We start from the raw sequence: 5,006 nt of genomic DNA, 5'->3' as shown, positions 1-5,006 counted from the left end.
CGCGGCATTTCATTCCAACGACACTGAAGTGACAAATGCAATGGGAACATTGCAGCGGGATGTTCCCTTGGAACTGTGCCCCTCCTCCTTTCTTCAGGCTATTTCTTATAAATACTTCCTAATCAACCTATTCAGAAATGCTTTTACACACCTCTAGAGCAGGTGGGACTTGAACCCAGGCCACCTGACTCAAAGGTAGGGATATTACCACTGCGCCACAAGAGCTACGTGTTAAATTGAATAATTAGACCATGAATATTGTCCTCAGCTGAGCATTGAACCAAATCTCGTGGAATCGTAGAGTGATGCAGCCCATAAGCCGCTCCTTCGGCCCATCGTGAGAGTCTTTTCGCTAGAGACAGCTCCCTAATGAAACCCAGTGCCCTGCTCTTTTCCCGTACCTCTGTTTAAAAAAAAACTTCAAATATTTTGCCCGAAGGAGCAGTTGTCCTAAAACATGAAACATTAAATCTGCTTAGGCCAGGGGCGAAAGAGAGGCAGCGAGCATTGTTTTCAAGATGCGATATAAATTCGACTGCCCCTCCTGTTATTGGCATTGGACATCTTTTTAAATATCACGGGGGTGGGGCGGGGGGTAGTCACGGGTTTATGGAAGAGTAAAACAATTCATCCCCGATCAGTAGATCCGACCCATATTTCTTATTCCTGCGCTCAGACCCTAGCTGAAGCCTGGCAGAGACAGGGTGGCGGGGATCCGGCTCCGTGAGGATATTAACAAGAGGCCTAAGTACTATACCTTGGTACTCGACTGAAGGCTCGACATGCATAAGCACCAGATCGTTTCAATCTTTCAGTCAGGCAATCCATCTGCAACTCTATGGTAAATATTTGATGTAGGCAATTTTTCTCTCAACAAACGTAATCAATTCTCATTGATGACAAGTGCATTCTTCTACACACTTTCAGTTTGTTACAGAATGCTAAAGTGGGGGAACCTGAAATGGATCTGAATAGGAATGTCAGCACTGACGGCCCGGAGTTTGAAATCTTCCTCTGGGGAAATTCGAATCTGTTCAAATCAGAGGCGAAACATTTCAGAGAATCGTCTTTTATTTTGTCCACTGGAGTTTTCATTGTCAAATTGGAAATTGCTGCTCACTGGTCTATTTTGGCTCTGAATAGGTTGGAATGTCTTTAAGTCGGAAGGTGCTGGCAATGGATATTACAGGGATTTCCGAACGAAATGAGCAACATTTTGTTTTTGCAGTTCACTCTGGGCTCGGCTGCGGTGTGAGATGTAACCTGTTGCGCTGTATGTGTCCTGTATGTGGGAGGTCATTGCCATCCTGATGTGCGTTCTGCCCAGCGCTGAGGGTTCGAGTCTGCAATTACCGTGATCACCCCACCCCCCACACCCCAAATTACTGTTAATTATGTTGCTCTGATCTTTTAAACGTTGGTAACATCGCTGATGATGCGGGAATCCAAACTAGACTTTTAAAACAAAATTCACCTTGAAAGGAAGGGCCCGCCTGTGGATGAACTTTTTCAAGATGGTGCCGGCACGCTCCAGGCCGACGGCATTGTTTTCTCTGCGTCTCTTATTCTTCTTTTCATAGAATCCCTACAGCAGGCCATTCGGCCCACTGAGTCCACACCGACTCTCTGAAGAGCATCCCACCCAGATCCACCCAATCTCTGTAAGCCCTGCATTCCCCATGGCCAACCCACACAACCTGCACATCTTTGGACTGTGGGAGGGAACCGGAGCACCGGGAGGAAACCCGCGCAGACATGGGGAGAATGTGCAGACCTCTTCACTTTTCTCCTTCCTTTCTTCTTCATCTTCGGGGCCAGAGCGGTGGCTGCAGTTTCGGCGGCGTGGAGCGAGTCTCCTGGCGGCGGTGGCAGTGCCCATAGCCTGGATCATTGGCACTGTCTGCGAGGCTGTGGTGGCAGCAGACCCGGGGTCTTCGTTAAAAACCGAAAGAACTGCAGATGCTGTAAGCCAGGACTAAAAAAAAAAGGTCGCTGGAAAAGCTCAGCAGGTCTGGCAGCATTTGTGAAGAAAAAAAAATCAAAGTTAAAGTTTCGGTTCCGGTGACCCTTCCCCAGAGCCAGATCCAGACCCGAAACGTTAACTCTAGTTTCTTTTTTTTTCTTCACAGATGCTGCCAGACCTGCTGAGCTTTTCCAGCAACTTCTGTTTTTGCTCCGGGGTCTTCGTTGCTGTTCCTAGAGCGGGATTCCTTGAGGTCCAAAACACTTTGCAGAAGCCCTGAAGCCGTGCTTGAGACCCCCAATTTGAACAGAAGATGAACTCTTACTTAAGTCATTTCTTTTTACCCTTATTGTACCTCAAAATGCACCAGATTGTGACAACAAAATACTTTTCACTGTATCTTCAAGATATATATGACAATAAATAAATCATTCAGTCATTCATTCCAGTCAGTACAAAAGGTAACCCAAAGCATTATTCTGCCTAGTACTCCAATTTAGAACCATGAGTGTTGGGGGGCAATTTCATTTAGACTGATTTGATTAATATTTAAAATAAGATACCTACATTTTCTCCGGGATATTGTCTTCCACAATCTTTGCTAACTTATTTAAAATATAACATTTCTGACGATAAATTATATTTTCAGTATTTATTCCAACCCAAAATAAATACCCTTTAATTTAGCTTTGTGGCTTAACCAGGAACTAAAATGCTCAATTTATTGTTTCTGGTAGTTAGGTTGAAATGTAAGATTAGTGAGGAAACTTACAAGTCATAGAGTAAAAGAGACCTAACAACATGGAGACAAAATTGGTGAAATGACAGGAAATGGAAAGTAACGGTTAATTGGCACTTTTGGGTGAAGACAGGTTTATGATGAAGTTCCCCAGGGATTGGAATTGGGACTGTTGCTTTTTCTGATACATACATAAATTACCACAAGACAATTGGAAGGTCTGTGGATGGCAGAAAACTTGGATAAATTGCAAACATTAAGGTCAAAATGAAATTATCAAATTATTGAACTGGGTGAAGAGGTGGCAGCTGAAGTTTGATGCAGAAAAGTCTGAAGAGATACTGTTTAGTACAAAGAATATGGAGAGATAATATAAAATAAAGGGCACTGTTCAACAAGGTCTGCAGAAGCAGAACGATCTTGGAAGGACAAACTTGAAAGCAGAATACAGGGTTAAGGGAAAGATTTTTGGCAGTGGAGGTGCAGAGGGATCTTGGGGTTCATGTCCACAGTTCCCTGAAAGCTGCCACCCAGGTGGATAGAGTTGTTAAGAAGGCGTATGGTGTGTTAGCTTTCATTAATAGAGGGATTGAGTTCAAGAGCCGTGAAATTATGCTCCAGCTATACAAAAGCCTGGTTTGGCCGCATCTGGAGTATTGTGTCCAGTTCTGGTCGCCTCATTACAGGAAAGATGTGGAAGGGTTGGAAAAGGTGCAGAGGAGATTTACCAGGATGTTGCCTGGAATGGAGGGAAGGTCTTACGAGGAAAGGTTGAGAGAGCTAGGGCTTTTCTCTTTAGAACGACGAAGGATGAGAGGTGACTTGATGGAAGTATACAAAATGATCAGAGGTATAGATAGGGTGGATAGCCAGAGACTTTTTCCTAGGATGGAGGTAGCTATTACGAGGGGACATAGTTTTAAAGTGAGTGGAGGTAGATAAAGGGGAGACGTCAGAGGTAGGTTCTTTACTCAGAGAGTGGTAGGGGCGTGGAATGCATTGCCGGAGAGGGTAGTGGATTCGGCCTCATTAGGGGCATTTACGCGGCTATTGGATAGGCATATGGATGATAGTATAAGGTAGGGGTGGAAGTTAGATAGACCTTAGTGTTAGGGTAAAAGTTCGGCACAACATCGTGGGCCGAAGGGCCTGTACTGTGCTGTACTGTTCTATGTTCTATGTTCTATGACCTGCGTTTTTTATCTACATTGTTATTAAAGATGGTAAGACCGGTACTGAGAGCTATTAATAAAACATATGGAATTCTAGGCTTCATTAATGGGGATATAGAGTACATGAACCGGGAGTTTATGATGAACTTATCTGAGACGTCAGTTAAACCTTAGTTAGACAATTATGTAGCGCTCTGAACACCAGCAAGAGAGTGCAGAAGACATTAGTGGGAACGGTTCCAAGGATGGAAACTTCAGTTAAGAGATAGGGGAACTTCAGTTAAAACGAAAGATTAGAAAAATTGAGACTATTTTCCTCGGATTGGAGGAGGCTGAGAAGAGATTTGACAGAGATTCTCAAAATCATGAGGGATTCGGATGGGGTTGACAGGGAGAAATTGTTACCAATGGTAAAAAGATCGAGAGCCGGAGGGCACACTGTTATGGAGTTATGGAAAAGAAGCAAATGCGAGATAGATGTAAAATACGGCCAGTGGTTCCAGCGTGGACTGTACTGCCCGGAAGTGTGGTGGAGTAGGTTCAATGAAGGCATCCAAGACACCATTGGCTGATTACTTAAACAGAAACAGCACGCCACGGTATGGGGAAAAGGCAAATGAATGGCACTAAGTCAAATGTTCAGCGAGCCGGTGCAGAAACGATGGGCAGAATGGTTCATTCTACTCCGTAATAATTCTGTGAAATAGTAATCACAAGTCAAAGCCATGAACTTGCCCCTATGAAGCAAACACCTTTTCAGCAACTCACCAATATCCTGATGTTTCCCAGGTGTTATTTGCAGGGACCCGATCACCTGCCAGATTTTTTTTAAAAGATGTAAATATGAATTGGTCAAAAAACTGCATAAAGTTTACACCTTTTGGCAACTATTTTGCTGCTATTTGACATAATAGAGCGAGGACGGAATTGGACCAGCAGAAGGGAAAGTGCCTGCAAGCACCATGTCCCCGTTCACATTGGAATACCGGTGGCAAGCGTGGATCCAATCGGTTTACAAGTTCCTTCCTTGTGATAATATTGTCTTGGTGCTCTGAAGTAGACGCCAAGCTGATTTTACTTCCCATAATCTGCGTGCAACCTCTCACCTTCTGCACCCCTCGCAAAAATGTGA

The 5,006-nt window shown here is 44.2% G+C and overlaps 1 long non-coding RNA gene across 1 annotated transcript; it reads left to right on the top strand.

Moving 5' to 3' along the window:
* The first annotated feature begins 381 nt into the window (after window positions 1–381).
* On the top strand, window positions 382–2,402 carry LOC125483216. The gene is made up of 2 exons (XR_007262180.1): window positions 382–841; window positions 2,130–2,402. It is a non-coding gene; the product is annotated as an uncharacterized LOC125483216 (long non-coding RNA).
* Window positions 2,403–5,006: the final 2,604 nt, after the last annotated feature.

This window comes from Rhincodon typus, chromosome 5 (assembly GCF_021869965.1).
Source record: "Rhincodon typus isolate 14 chromosome 5, sRhiTyp1.1, whole genome shotgun sequence".
NCBI classification, from domain to species: Eukaryota; Metazoa; Chordata; class Chondrichthyes; order Orectolobiformes; family Rhincodontidae; genus Rhincodon; species Rhincodon typus.
The sequence above is the reverse complement of the archived record's forward strand: the minus strand, read 5'-3'. Positions and strand labels throughout refer to the sequence as shown.